Below are 16,623 nucleotides of genomic sequence, written 5' to 3'. Positions count from 1 at the left end.
ACATGGCGCGGCGCGATTTTGACGGGTCAGGCCCATGACTTCTATAAATACTGCACTCAGCCAGAAGAAAAGGAGTTACGATTTTGGAGAGCAAAGTGCGATTTTGAGACATCGGAGACGGCTAGAAGGGCGATTTCTTCATCCTTTTACCAATTCATGTATGTTTTAATTATTTCATTGATTATGCTATTTGTAAACTCGATTATGAGTAGCTAAATCTCTTAGAGATTAGATCCGAGATGAATCTTTGTAACCCTAATTGACACATGTTGCTGTGAAACTCTATTTGTTTATGAATTCAATTCTAGTTTATTCAATTCAATTGTTCTTAATGCTTTTTATATCTTGATCACATATAACTTGATTTCGTGAGAACGAATGACCACTGACCATGGCTTTCGACTTAGACCTAATTGAATTGTTCTAATAAACAGGGTTAGTCTAGGAATAGATAATCGTTTGTTAGTGATAATAGGTTAACGTTCGGTAAAACCTTCAAGAATTATTAGACCACCTAAGGAATTAGGGGCTGTAGTTTAAGAAGAGGGTCCTAACTCAAGGGATTGATTAGGGCTATTTTGTTAATCATCATAAATTAGAAAAGGATTCATAACAAATAGGTGCAGTAGACCAATTAGGGGAACTTAGAGGATTCGACGGATCTGATCTCATCTTTCTCTCCATATTTTCTTAATCAAATCTACTTTCTTTTATTTGATTTCATAAAATCAAACCAAATCTTCTGCCTAGTGGCAAACTAAAAATAAACTTTACACATCCTAATTATATAACGAAATTGAATTATTGAAGTTAAAAACAGTCCTCGTGGGATCGATATTTTTACTACTTCGATAGTATTTGGTGCACTTGCCAAACGTCTATCATTGGCTCAGTTCTATCCACACTATATCGGAGACAATGCTGAGTTTTCTAAGTGTATCAAGTTTGAGAATGGTTTGCGTGCTGATATTAAGCGAGCCATTGGTTACCAACAAATCCGTGACTTTTCTGCTTTGGTGAGCAGATGTAGAATCTATGAAGATGATTCAAAGGCTCATTATAAGATTATGACTGAGAGGAGGGGTAAGCAGCAACAGAATCATGGGAAGCCTTATAGTGCTCCAGCTGATAAGGGCAAGAAAAGGGTGAATGATGAGGGGAGACCTAAGAAGAATGAGACTTCTGCTGGAATTGTTTGTTTCAAATGTGGAGAAAAAGGTCACAAAAGTAATGCTTGTGGTGCTAATGAGGAAAAAGGGTGCTTCCGTTGTGGCGTCAAGGGGCATACGGTTTCAGAATGCAAGCACGACGACATTATTTGTTTCAATTGTGGTGGAAAGGGGCACATTTCTGCTCAGTGTACTGAACCAAAGAAGGCCCCGGCCAAGGGTAAAGTGTTTGCTTTAGCTGGTACTCAGACAGCTAGTGAGGACCGTTTGATCAGAGGTACTTGTTTCATTAATAATATTCCTTTAATTGCTATCATAGATACTGGTGCCACGCATTGTTTTATTGCTACTGATTGTGCTTCGAGGTTGAGTCTTGATGTGTCACCAATGAATGGAGAGATGGTTGTCGAAACCCCATCTAATGGTTCGGTAACTACCTCTCGAGTATGTTTGAGTTGTCCTTTGTCTATGTTTGGTAGAGATTTTGCTATGGATCTAATTTGTTTGCCATTGAGGGGGATGGATGTAATTCTTGGTATGAATTGGTTAGAGTACAATTACGCTCACATAAATTGTTTCAACAAGACGGTGCGGTTTTCTTCTCCAGAAGAGGAAGCGGAGACCGAATTTATAACTACTAAGCAGTTGAAGCAGCTGACGCTTGATGGAAGTCAATTGTTTTCTTTGATGGAGTCCTTGTCCAATGAGAACCAGGCGAAGATTGATAAGTTGCAAGTTGTGTGTGAATTTCCAGAAGTATTTCCTGATGAAATTCCTGACGTGCCGCCAGAGAGAGAAGTTGAATCTACTATTGATCTTGTTCCAGGAACGAAGCCTGTGTCTATGACGCCTTATCGTATGTCAGCTTCAGAGTTAGTAGAATTAAAGAAGCAGTTAGAAGAATTGTTAGACAAGAAGTTTATAAGACCAAGTGTATCACCTCGGGGAGCACCAGTGTTGCTAGTAAAGAAGAAGGATGGAAGTATGAGATTGTGCATTGACTATCGTCAGTTGAACAAAGTAACGATAAAGAATAGATACCCCCTCCCTAGAATTGATGATTTGATGGATCAGCTAGTGGGGGCACGTGTATTTAGCAAAATTGACTTGAGGTCAGGTTATCATCAGATTAAAGTGAAGGATGAAGATATTCAGAAGACGGCCTTTAGGACGCGTTACGGGCATTATGAATATTCTGTAATGCCGTTCGGAGTATCTAACGCACCAGGTGTGTTTATGGAGTACATGAATCACATTTTTCATGACTATTTGGATCGTTTCGTGGTTGTATTCATAGATGATATTTTGATATATTCGAAGTTTGAGGAAGAGCATGCTGAACATTTGAAGATCGTCCTACAAGTATTGAAAGAAAAGAAGTTATATGCCAAGTTATCTAAATGTGAATTCTGGTTGAAAGAAGTAAGTTTTCTTGGCCATATTATCTCTAGTAGTGGTATTGCAGTAGATCCATCCAAAGTTGATGCGGTATCAAGATGGGAGACTCCAAAATCAGTTACCGAAGTTAGAAGCTTTTTGGGGCTAGCAGGTTATTACCGAAGATTTATAGAAGGATTTTCTAAGTTAGCACTTCCGTTAACGCAGTTGACGTGTAAAGGCAAAACCTTTGTGTGGGATGTTCAGTGTGAGAACAGTTTTAATGAGTTAAAGAAACGTTTGACGACGGCTCCAGTTTTAATTTTGCCAAAACCTGATGAACCTTTTGTGGTGTATTGTGATGCGTCCAAGTTGGGCTTAGGTGGTGTGCTTATGCAAGATGGCAAGGTAGTGGCTTATGCTTCGAGACAGTTGAGGATACATGAAAAGAACTATCCTACACATGATTTAGAGTTGGCTGCTGTGGTTTTTGTGTTGAAAATTTGGAGACACTATTTGTACGGTTCCAGATTTGAGGTGTTTAGTGATCATAAGAGTCTGAAATATTTATTTGATCAAAAGGAGTTGAACATGAGGCAGAGGAGATGGCTCAAGTTACTAAAAGACTATGATTTTGGGTTGAATTATCATCCTGGAAAAGCTAATGTTGTTGCAGATGCGTTGAGTAGGAAGACTTTACACTTGTCGGCGATGATGGTTAAAGAGATGGAATTGCTTGAACAGTTCAGAGACATGAGTTTGTTTTGTGAAGTGTCGCCAAAGAGTGTGAAATTGGGGATGTTGAAGATCAACAATGAATTTCTGGATAGTATCAGAGAGGCGCAGAAAGTAGATGTGAAGTTGGTAGATTTAATGGTTGCAAACGATCCCGCTGTAGACAGTGACTTTAAGGTTGATGAGCAAGGAGTGTTGAGGTTTTGAGGAAGAATTTGTATTCCTGATAATGATGAGATGAAGAAGATGATCCTTGAAGAAGGCCATAGAAGCAGTTTGAGTATTCATCCAGGAGCTGCTAAAATGTATCAAGATTTGAAGAGAATGTTTTGGTGGTCCGGTTTGAAGCGCGACGTGGCACAATTTGTGGATGCATGTTTGACTTGTCAGAAGTCGAAAGTTGAGCATCAGAAACCTGCTGGATTATTGACACCGCTAGAGATTCCGGAATGGAAATGGGATAGTGTATCCATGGATTTTGTGACGAGTTTGCCGAATACCAACAAAGGGAATGATGCAATTTGGGTGATCGTAGATAGATTGATGAAGTCGGCTCATTTCATTCCAATTAATATTACTTTTCCTGTGTCCCAGTTAGCAGAGATTTATATTAGAGATGTTGTGAAGCTACATGGTGTCCCATCGAGCATTGTGTCGGATAGAGATCCGAGGTTTACGTCAAGGTTCTGGAAGAGTTTGCATGAGGCTTTGGGTACTAATTTGAAGTTGAGTTCAGCGTACCACCCGCAGACAGATGGACAGTCGGAAAGGACAATTCAGTCGCTAGAAGATTTATTGAGGGTTTGTGTGCTTGAGCAAGGTGGAACTTGGGATAGTTATCTACCTCTGATAGAGTTCACTTACAACAACAGTCACCATGCTAGTATTGGAATGGCACCTTTCGAGGCTTTGTATGGCCGGAGGTGTAGGACTCCGTTGTGTTGGTTTGAAACAGGTGAGAGTGTGGTTTTGGGACTAGAAATTGTCCAACAGACTACCGAGAAGGTAAAGTTAATTAGAGAAAAGATGAAAGAGTCACAGGATAGGCAGAAAAGTTATCATGATAAACGCAGAAAGGATCTTGAGTTCCAAGAAGGAGACCATGTGTTTTTGAGAGTCACTCCGGTGACGGGTGTTGGACGTGCATTGAAGTCAAAGAAGTTGACTCCGAGATTTATTGGTCTGTATCAGATTTCAGAAAGGATTGGAACGGTTGCTTATAGGGTGGGTTTGCCACCACATCTTTCGAACTTGCATGATGTGTTCCATGTATTGCAACTTCGAAAGTATGTGCCGGATCCATCCCATATGATTCCAAGAGATGATGTGCAAGTAAGGGACAACCTTACCATCGAGACCTTACCAGTAAGGATAGAGGATCGTGAAGTGAAGAGGCTGAGAGGCAAGGAAATATCTCTTGTGAAAGTAGTTTGGGAAGGAGCAGCTGGTGAAAGTTTGACGTGGGAATTGGAGAGTAAGATGCGAGAATCTTACCCAGAGTTGTTTGAACAAGGTACATTTACGAGGACGTAAATATTCTAAGTGGGGGAGAGTTGTAACGCCCACTTTTTCATAATTATTATTTGATTGAATTTATTGCATTTTATTAGAATATTATATGGATTATTATTATGTATTTATATTGGTGAAATATATGTTAATAGTTAATAATATAATATAGTATTTTCTTAAGTGGGGGGGAGAAATATTATTATTGGTGGAAATAATTAAATTATTAGGGGAGAGAGTAGGATTGTGGTGAGAAGAGCAATTAGAGAAAGAATAAAACCTGTAAGTAAGAAAGAAAAACATAACACGTACAATTGGAGAAAAGAGGAGAGAAAGAAGAGAAGTTAGAGAGAACCCTAAGGACGAAGAACGCGGCTGTTGGATTTCAGAGAAGAACAAATTAAGGTAAGGGTGGGACTAACTCTCATTATTAACAAGTTTTGATTCATAGGAAGTGGTCATATGTTGTAGGTTTAAGAAATTGGGATTAGGTCAAGAATCATTAAAATCGGAAGATTTAGGTGAATTGTTATGTAAATTGATGTAAACAGATGTTAATCAATCATAGAGAACGTTCAGACGTCGATTCTGGATGATTTAGAGACTTCGGTAGTGAAATTTTGGGTGCTGGGTGAAAGAGAGAGAGCTGCGACAGAACCCTCTGTCATCGCTCGCAGCTGCGAGTGATCCTACTCGCAACTGCGAGTAACCCCTTAGCTCGCAACTGCGAGCAATGTTATACGCAACTGTGAGCTTCCCCGTTGAGCTCGCCATTGCGAGTTGTTTAGCTCGCCACTGCGAGTTAGTGCAGTGCAGACTTGCTGTTTCGCAAATTATTGCAGTTTTGACTTATTTCCTTTGATGGAATAGGTTCTGATGTATAAATAAAATGTGTTGTTGATTTAATTGTTGTTCCAGTAGATGTTGTTTGATATGATGATATCCTTGTGAATATTGGTTAATGAATTTGACATTAAAAAAATGAAGTAGTTGCATTTAGAGTTGTGTTGTTGCATAGTCGGTGATGGGGGCTTAATGCCTGACAGGTTCTTATGACCTTAGCGATGGGGGCTTAATGCCCGATAGGTCCAAATATGACCTTAGCGATGGGGGTTTAATGCCCTGGTGGTACCACATGCATGTTGAAGTTGTCTAAGTTGTTGTTGAAGTTGTTGTTGCATTGTAGAGTCATCATAACTTATAATAAATGATGAATGTTGTGATGATGTTGCTGTCTTGCCGTTGTTGTTGTTGTCCTAACATTAATAAATGATATAAATGATGAGTTATAAGAATGAATATGTTGCTTTTAGTAACTATGAAGTTGTTGACTACTTAGCTTTGTTAAATGATGTTGAAAATGATGATGTTAATGTTAGATATATGTTGTTGGTTATCTTTTTATGAATTACTATTTGTTAATTAATGAATGTGAAATCTCACCCCTTCTGCTTGAAAATGTTGCCCTTCGTATGGGTAACTTGCAGGTAACCAGGACTAGCTGTGTTCGTGAGTAGACTCCTCACATCGTGTCTAGGATGCTCTGATATGTAACGGGATGGGTATTGTTTGATGTTTGTTTTTCCTTGTTACGTATTTTATTTTAATAATGTTGAACCAAAGTTTATGAGATTTCCTAATAAGGCCTGCGTGCCAAGACTTTTATGATGTTGAAACATTTCCGCTGCGTAGTTTCAGATTTTATGATGTTAAATTTGAAGGATAATTATTATTATCTGTTTTTGTGACTTTTCAAGAAATATGTGACATTCCATTTATGAATTAATTACTCTGATTTAAATGAAATTTTTAAGTTGGGAAAACGGGGTGTTACAATGCTTCTCATCCGTCTACTAGTAAACTTGCACAACAATTTCACGACATCGGCAATGTCGGGTCTAATACATTCAGTGGCATACCTAACTACTGCCAATGATGCTCACATATTCTGTTTGTCTAACTCCATCTCAAGTGTTCTTACACTTGGATCATAATATATGATTGCAAGTTTACGTTGAAATAATTATATTTCCTTAAGATCTTCTCAACTTGTGAGATTTATCAAAATAGTTCTCTTTTCTGATCTAGTAATCTTGAAACCAAGAATTACTTCAACTTTGTCTAGGTCTTTCTTATCAATGTTGTTGATAAACAATGATTTCACATAATTCATAACATGAATCTTTAAATCAAATATGAGCAAGTCGTCTTTATAGAGACATATGATCGTGCAAATATTATTTGTCACTTTCATTCATTTTATACTCATTCGATAGCATTAGAATGTCAAATTTTTCATGTCATTCCTTTAGAGTTTATTTTAGACCTCACAAAGAATTATCAAACTTACATACTTTGTTTTCTTGTCCATGATTCGCAAAACTTTCAAGTTGTTCCATATAGATTTCTTCTTTCAGTTCACCATAAAAAATGCAACTTTCACATCAATTTGGAGTACTATCGAGTTATGAACGGCGGCTAAAGGGACTAGTACTCTTATGAATACGATTTTCGTGACTGGTGAATGAATGTCGAAGAAGTCTATATTTTTCTCTTTGTCTAAAACCTTTGACTACAAGGAGAGCCTTGTATTCATCAACCGTACCATTAGGTTTTAGTTCCTTCTTCCAAAATCCAAATACAACCGATTGGTTTTGCAACTATGAGACAAGTCAACCAAGTGTCATGTTTTGTTAGACTCTAGAAAATCCATTTCATTGTTTATTGCTTCTTGCCATAATTCAGCATCCATTGAGGATATAGCTTCTTTAAGGCTTAATGGATCTTCTTCCAATGTATAAACCAAGTTCATATTCTTTAGTTATTCTAGCTTTCTTCCCTCCTCGAGGTTCTATAACATCTAGTATGATGTTTTCATAACTATTTCCGATTACATGAATGTGATCAGATATAGTGCCCCCCACTAGTTCTTAATATACAAGGGGAATTTAGTTTACCCCCACTAATGTCGTGCTCCCACTAGCCCCCACTAGTGCCCCCACTGTTCTTTAGTTAAAGGGGTAAATATTTACATAGAAATCAACATATTTTAACATTCAGGTCATAAAACCTATATGTTTCGATGTTTATAATATACCCAATGAATACACTTTCATAGGCTCTACTAGTGAGTTCAACTCTCTTGGAGTCCATAATCTAAATATAATCCAGACAATCTCAAGTTAAAAAATAAGATAAGTTGGATTGTCTTTTCTTCAAAAATTTCTTAATTAGAATTTTTGTTCTTAGACTTGGGTACTCTATAAATTTCAATTTTTTTTGTTATAAAAATTGAACATTCAAGCATATCGATTTTATTTTCCAAAATTCACAGTCATCAATAAATATGATAAAAACATCATTTTATCATTTCTAATTTATGTGTCATCAAATTTACACATATCATAATTTATTATGTTTAGAGATTCATATTCTCTAAATAATGATTTATATGAACTCTTGGTTCATATATCTTGACTGCAATAAATAAAATTGTCTAATAATATAACGTTGGAATTAAGTCCAATTTACTCAAGTTTAAAATTAAACACTTGTTCGTGATCAATTTTGATATGTCAAATATTAAAATTTTAATTTTGAACATATCATCAAAGCACAGTCTTTTTTCCACAAGAATGCATTTTACACAAGTCTCTCTTTTAAGTCTGAATCAATTCAGTCTTATTCAATAGAAATCTGAAATTCAGATTCTTTCTTATTTTGAAGCATACAAATCGTCCAAACCTTAGCACTAGCATAGAGGAAAAAAGGAAATTCTAAATTCATGCAGGTTAATATGCTAACTTATGCATATCTAATATGCCATAAAACCTTCCAATTTAGAAATATCACGTAAGGGACATTAAGTTTTATAAAAAATAAAACTTTATCATTTTCCATTCTTTGTTACTATTTTGTAAGAAATGGAACTAAATTATTTTATCTTGTTACTGTTTTGTAACAAAAATTACGCGACGCTCGTATTATGAGCTCCAAACGTTTTTCTCATGTTTTGTAACAATCAAAACTTGTTTGGTTCTGTAACTAATAATTTGTTTTGTAACACATTATTGTTTTCATCAAATAAATTTTTAGTGTTGTTGATTGAAACATCAATCACTTCATCGTTTCAGTTGAAAGATGTAAATCTATAGCTTGATTTATCCTTAATGTATTTAGGGACAACTTAACCTCAATAAGTAACTTCTTCAGTAGACATAGCAGATCGAAACGTCTTAAAATTGTTGTTTTTGGATTTCCAAACTGTTGTATTTGGATTTCCAAATTCTATTATCTACCGAAGTTGTTACTAGGTTGAGTCACGACCAGGTCGCTCTCTTTAAGATGTTTGTGGCACTACCCAAAGTTGTGCAAGGTAGACTATCAACCACGCCGCCTCCAGGATAAAACAAGCCCAGCTACAACTGTGCGGTTAACTATTGCATCGTAGAAAACTGTTCGAGAATTACACCTTCAAATATGGTACTAAGACCACTCTTTAATACTGAAACCACTTTAATATGGTATTATTATCATTCTATTATGGTGCTGAGACCACTCAAATATGGTGTTACCACCATTCTAACTTTAATTTCTCCAAAACATCAATATGGTACTATTACCACTCAAATATGGTGTTACCACCATTTCTCCTCAAATAGAAAAATATTGTTATAATATTTATATACCGTTAAGATCATTCTTGATTCCGACGGGACATTGTTATTCCAAATAGAGACTATGATCTTAAAAGTACTCTTTATTCCGAAGGGTCGTATATTACCGAAGGGACTATGTTTTTAAGACCATTCTTAATTCCAAAGGGACATTAAACCGAAAAAGGGACTATGGTCTTAATAACACTCTTAATTCCGAAGGGACAGAAAGGAGTAGAAAAAGGAGAAGGACTTGTTAAACAAGTGGAAGGAGGGAGAAGAGAGGAAAAACTTGTCAACACAAGTCAAGAAAGGGAGAAGAGAGAAAGAGTTCCCGACAACTCAATGAAACTCTTTGGTGTGTGGAATACACTGTGTGAGCTCTCTATTTATAGAAAAAATTCACAGCTAATAAGTGAGAAACTTTGGGAACAAGTAATACATTACTTTGTCATTAAGTAATTCACATATTAGATCTAGTACAAAAATATCTCAATTGAGTACCAAAATATAATATATTTAGTACAAAAATATATTATATTATGCACCAAAATATATTTCAGATCAAGCACTAAAATATATTAGATTGCCTACCAAAATATTTCAGATTGTATTCCAAAATATTCTAGATTGCGTTCCAAAATATTTTAGCAAAACTTGGGGACTAAGAAATCACTTTCTAATAATGATTAAATTAATTATTTAATTTATCATTTCCAAATCATAAAATATATATCAATATATATTTTTTCTCTAGTGCTTATGTACCCCCATTAATTAGAGGTACACCCCCACTATATAAACACTACTAATGTGTGTGTTCCATCCGATGTGGGACTTCCACTTTTTTCAATTCACACAACACTAGTTATACCCAACATGGGAATTTGTGTTTAGTCTTTTTACTCAATTTTCACACATGTTCCAACAATGACTAAAATAGTCTGATGCAGTTGCTGATGGAGTTATGATGCATTTTAATTTGTACACGTGAATGCTTGCAACGCCGTTGCGGAGGTCTCGGCAACAAGAATATTGCAGCCACAATTGCAGTATGATTTTGTTTACTGAAGGTATTTAGACGCTGTTATGGGAAGGATGTCATTTCCGGTTTTATGGAGGAAGTGGATTAAAGAGTGTGTCAGTACGGGTACAACAGCTGTGTTAGTCAATGGCATCCCCACATATGAGTTCCCGTTGGAGAGGGGCCTTCGTCAAAGGGATCCTCTTTCCCCTTTTCTCTTTTTTATTGGCGGTCGAGGGGTTAAATATTATGATGACAGCTATGGTCGAAGCCAATATTTTCATTGGTTATAGTGTTGGGTCGACAAACTCTGTAGCGGTATCCCATCTTTAGTTTGCTGATGACACCTAAATTTTGGGTGTTAAGAGTTAGGCTAACGTTCATGCTTTGCCGGGTGTTTAAGTTCTATTTGAGGCGATGTTCGGTTTGAAAGTGAATTATAACAAATATATGTTGGTGGGAGTTAACATACCTGATTCCTGATTGTGTGAGGCGACGTCTGTTTTGAGTTGCAAAGTGGGCAAGGTGCCTTCTTTGTATTTGGGTCTCCCTATTGGTGGCGATCCTAGGCAGTTGGTTTTTAGGATCCTGTTATGCATAGCATCAAGTCTAGACTGTTGGGTTGGAAAAGCTGGTTTCTATCTTTTCGGTAGCCGTCTGATTCTTCTTAAGTTTGTTCTGACTTCTCTGGCTATCTATTCTCTTTCCTTCTTCAAAGCTTTGTCCGGTATAATATCTTCCATTATATCTATTTTTTTATATGAAAAAAATTGGGGGGGGGGGGGGGGGGGGAGTGAGGATCATAGGAAAATCTCTTGGATAAATTGGTCTACTGTTTGTTTACGAAAGGAGTATGAGGGGTTGGGGTTAGGTAGTTGAGGGAGTTCAATTATGCATTGTTAGGAAAATGGTGTTGGCGGATGTTAGTGGAGAGAGATGGATTTTGGTATAGGGTCTTGGTGGCTCATTATGGTGAGGAGGCAAGGAGGTTGGAGTTTAAGGGCCGAAGTGTTTTTTCTTGGTGGAGGGAGGTAGCTAAAATCCATGATGGTGAGGGTGTTGATGGCGGAGGGTGGTTTGAGGAGTGTGTGTTGCACAGGGTGGGAGACGGAGTTCATACTTTTTTCTGGTATGGTCGGTGGTTAGGAGGTGTGCTTTTTTGCGTGCGGTTTATGCGCCTTTTTGAGTTAGCTGAGAATAAATCGTGCACGATGGCTCACATGTGTGCTATTGGCTGGGGGATGGGGGCGCGACCTGGAGATGGAGGAGGCAGTTGTGGGTGTGGGAGGAGGACATGTTGGGGGAGTGTGTGACGTCACTTTCTAGTGTTTCTTTGCAGTCTAATGTTATATATATGTGGAAGTGGATCGATGCTCGACTTTATAGGGGGTTATTCAGTTCGTGGTGTATATCAGTTCTTAACCTCTTAGGAATCTACTCATGTCGAAACTGCGGCGGACCTAATTTGGCACAATCAGGCGTCTTTGAAGGTCTCAATTTTTTGCTTGGAGACTTATGTGCGACAGGCTTCCCTCTAAATTAAATTAGTTAAATCGCGGGATTGTTACCTCATAAGCTAGTTTTTGTACGGTGCATTGTGGACATGCGAAATCAGTTCAATATTTATTTCTGTCATGTAGCACGTATGGTTACCTGTGGAAGTCAATGCGGTCTTGGCTTGGTATCTCAGGAGCGGATCCCCAGAGTATTACAGATCACTTCATACAGTTTATTTACTCTTCCAGTGGGTTGAAAGCTAGGCGCTTCTTTCTTCAGCTCGTTTGGCTTCTTTGTATGTGGATAGTTTGGAATGAACGCAATGGTAGATTATTTAGAATATAGAAAATACAATACCCCAGTTATTAAATAAAGTAAAATATCATTCGTTATGGTGGCTTAAAGCTAATAAGGCCAATTTTGTTTATGGCTCTTAGAGGTGGTGGTCCAACCCGTTCATGTGCTTGGGTATTGGCTAACGTTTTTGTGTATTTTTGGATGAAAATTGCTCTTCTCCCATCAAGAATTGCTCATCCCCATACAAACAGACTAAAATACCCCCAGCGTGACTTAAGTCACGGTAAAATCAGTGTGAGTTAAGACACGCAGATTACAGGTCAACGTGACTTAAGTCACGTTGGCTTGATAACTTGCGTGAGTTAACTCACGTTGAAAGTATCGAGCGTGACTTAATTCACACGGGGGTACTTTCGTTCATTTAGTTGGGCATGAGTGTTTTTTTTATGGGAGAAGAGCAATTTTCTTTTTGATAGCTTGTAGTTATTAGTGGTTTTCTTCGTACACTTTGTGCTAAGAAGACCAACCTGTCAATGTTAATATAATTCATTTTTTTTTGTTAAAAATAAATATCTATAAAAAATTATCCTTTTTTAAAAAAATATCTATAAAAATATCTATTTGATATGATTAGATTATTTTTTGAGAGGAATTTAACATGATTTGATTGAATGTAATGAAAATATTTGTTTACGCATTTGTATGGGAGGAAATTTTTCGTAAACAATAAATGGACGATATTTTTTTATTAAAAAATATACATTACCAATGAATAGGGGTGAGAATTGACTAAACTAAACTTTGCCATATTTAAATATGATTTGTAACTTGTCATAGATTATTTTTCGATCTAAGTCATGCCTTTTGGAAATTTGATATGACTTGTAAGCCGATTTAAAAACATATTTCAATAAACATATTTAAATAATTAATTATATCTATATTTTAGAGATTGTTTTTTGTCAAATAGCCTAGTGATTAAAAATTCACCATCTAAGATGAATAAGTGGGATGTCCGAAGTTCAAACATACGCCCTTGCATATATTATGCAATATACTAATTAAGCTAACGATACTATATTTTAGACAATTTAACTATATGACATCAAATTTCACTTCTAGTTTATAAAACATTTAAATATACAAAACTTAATACAAACAAATGAAATTCTTTAAAAAAAAATGAAATGAAATTACCGATCCAATAAGGTGGTGCCTGGAGGTGGAGGAGGCGTCTTCTTGCCTGGGAGGAGGAGAGAGTTACGGAGTGTGTGGCTATGTTGCATAATATTGTTTTGCAAGATCATGTTCATGACAGGTGGCGATGGCTTCTTGACCCTATTGATGGCTACTATGTTAAAAGGAACTTACCATTTCCTCACGACGGTAGAAGATCCTCCTGATCGAGGTCTGTTTGACGATGTGTGGCATAGGCAGGTACCGCTTAAGGTCTCTTTGTTTGCTAGGAGACTTCTTCGTGATCGACTTCCCACAAGAGATAATTTGGTGCGTCGATGAGTCCTTCATCCTGTTGGCAATGTTTGCGTAGGGGGTTGCGGGTCTCTGGAGACTATAAATCACTTGTTCCTTGGCTGCGACACATTTTGCAGCGTCTGGTTTTTGGTTTTCCAGTGACTCGGAATCTCTTGCGTCATTCCATTTGAGGCTCGGAACCATCTTCTTCAGTTTTGCCATCTTGCAGGGTTACCGCGTTCATCTCATTCTTTCTTAAGGATAATCTGGCTAGCTTGTGTTTGGGTTATCTGGAAGGAGTGGAACAACAGAGTTTTTAATCGCAAATTCTTGGATTCACAAACTATTGCATACAAGGTTAAAAGGCAATCTTACCTTTGGCTAAAATCTAAAATGCAATCTTTTGTTTTCAGCGTTCATGACTGGTGGTGACATCTTTTACCATGCATGGATGTTTTGATGTAATGTTGTTATTATTACTGTTTTCTTCCTTGCGCTATTCCATTTAATGGCACCGGTGACTTGACTTTGTAAGTATTTTAGGTGTTTCTCTTTGCACGTCTTGTACGAGATGAAACACCTTTATTAATGTTATATCTCATTTTGTCTTGTTAAAAAAAAAAGTTCTTACTCTCTCTATTACATTGATTTTTTTTTTTTATCCAAAAAATGGTTTAGGGCCTCCTTTTATCATGTTTTATAAACTTAATTAAATTAAGTTATTTGGTTGAGTGGACCCATTAGCTCATACAAACAAGAGAGCCTCTCAACAACGTTATTCTCATTTCTCACTTCACTCCACCTGCCGCTAGCTTCTCAAATCTAACAAAACATTCCCAGGTAACTCTCTCTCTCTCTCAAATCGAACAAAACATTCCTAGGTATCTTGAGTCAAAGGAGGAGGCATATGCACGTGTTATCACATACAAAGATTCTACAATTCGTCATGGATGATGATTTATGAGGGTGTTAAATGGTTTGATTGGTCTCTTTTCTTATTAATTTTGAGATATTATTATTTTATTATTCAGTCCAATTTGCTTAGTTTTAGTTAATTTGATCCGACTTGATGGCATAATAACTCATTAGGTTTGATTTGATGAAGTGAAATTTTGTTGTACCTTGCAGATTTTTGTTCAGAAACTTATCCAACCTCCAATCTCTTGCATTCAAGAAAATGGACTCCATTGAAATCAAGGTTCTTTTTTCATCTTATGCTAATTCTATTTTATGAATCATTCCATGTTCATGCACCTTCTGCATGTTGGTTATAAATTAATGTGTTGAATGTGAAATATTAATCAGGACCATCATCCAGATGTTCGATGTGCAAATGAAGTAATAGGATTCTCTCTCTCTCTCTCTATTGATCTATGAAAAATGTTATCTCAATTTTGTTGGTTCCAGATTTTCTTTCTTGTATTTTAACTTTTCTACCTCCTTTAGCAATAACAAATATGATATTCTTATGTGATGAGAAAAGACAAATTTTCAAACTTAAAGCTTATTATAACTCTCATATTTCAAGGGTGCATAGAGAAACCATAAGTTTTTTATATGATATTTGCAGGATAATCAAAATGACTAAACTGAATATGAGACTGTCATTTCAGTTTTTACTATGCTTTTCTCTATCTTTTTTCTTAATTATTTGATATAGTGTGTTACTGGAGGTAGGCAACATTAAGTTACTAAATTTCAAATTTTTGGTTTTGTTATTATTTGTTGCACGATTTCTTTATTAATGATACAAACTGATTTTGAAGGAAGAGCATTCAGAAAGCCAAGTGACGGAGTTTGAAGGACAAGTGGAGGAGCTTGAATCAAAATTTAAGCAACATGAAGAACGGGTGAAGGAGTTCCATACAAAGGAGGAGGAACTTAACGGCAAAGTGAAACAACTCGAATCAAAAGTGGCGGAATTTGAAGGCCGAGTAAGAGAGCTTGAATCATAAAAGGCAGAATTAATGACCGACTGAGGGAGTTTTAAGTGCAACTAAAGGAGCTAATGTCAAAAGAGAATCAATTTGAAGGAAGAGAAGTGAAGCTTCTTGAGTCAATGTCGGATGAATTTGATGGAGCCGAAGGAGAATGAGTTCAGAGAGAATCGTTATGAAGCATTACTAAAATCATTTGAAGAGGAAATTAAATCAGGTAAATGATCTTCATCATCTGGTTTATTAATACAATTTCATTTCAACTTTGTCTTTGCTGTTTTGTGTGTTATTACAAATGTCATGATCTCAACCAGGTTGCAACACTTTTCGTCATTGTTACTGCACAAATGGCGCTTGACATTGCAGTTTGAAAAAAACAAATAGAAAGGAGAACTAAGAGAAGTCACATACCTTAGTTCGGAATTTTTCTAATTTTACGGATGGAATATTGTAAACCATTTGGATTAATTTGATTTAATGGTTGAGATTTGGTGCAAGTCTTTTGACTTACATGTCAACAAATCCTAACTCATACATCTATATATATTTCTATAGTCACCTTTATTTACCGATGTTTGTATAAATATGGCAGCTTAGATGTATGTTAACTAATTATGCAGTTACATCTTACACAGGTAATCAATCAAGTCCCTCCAGTGAGAAACATTAGTACTCTTCAAGCTTTTTGGTTTTGCTGCTCAGCACGAGATAGTCGTAGAGCAGTTTGCAACTCTTGGTTTTGCAGATAAAGCTTCTGGTATGTTAGTTTGAGAAATGTTTTGTTTCAAACACTCCGCGTATTACTTTTTTCTTCTCACTTCATATTTGAAGCGTATGTTACATCAAATGTGTTAATATATAAATACAACTATACTAAATTAAGATATTTGTTGTTGGTAGGAAATTGATCTGATATATAATTGGCTTCATGCACTAGATGTGAAGGTTTC

At 36.4% G+C, this 16,623-nt stretch overlaps 1 pseudogene across 1 annotated transcript; it reads left to right on the top strand.

The window, feature by feature from the left end:
* The first annotated feature begins 15,039 nt into the window (after nt 1-15,039).
* Nucleotides 15,040-15,898, top strand: LOC146930022 (uncharacterized; annotated as a pseudogene). The gene is made up of 3 exons (XR_015007985.1): nt 15,040-15,118; nt 15,503-15,678; nt 15,717-15,898. The product of XR_015007985.1 is annotated as an uncharacterized LOC146930022 (transcript).
* Nucleotides 15,899-16,623: the final 725 nt, after the last annotated feature.

The sequence above is a fragment of the Medicago sativa genome, chromosome 4 (assembly GCF_051527215.1).
Source record: "Medicago sativa cultivar Bolivia chromosome 4, Bolivia_mono, whole genome shotgun sequence".
NCBI classification, from domain to species: domain Eukaryota; kingdom Viridiplantae; phylum Streptophyta; class Magnoliopsida; order Fabales; family Fabaceae; genus Medicago; species Medicago sativa.
The sequence above is the reverse complement of the archived record's forward strand: the minus strand, read 5'-3'. Positions and strand labels throughout refer to the sequence as shown.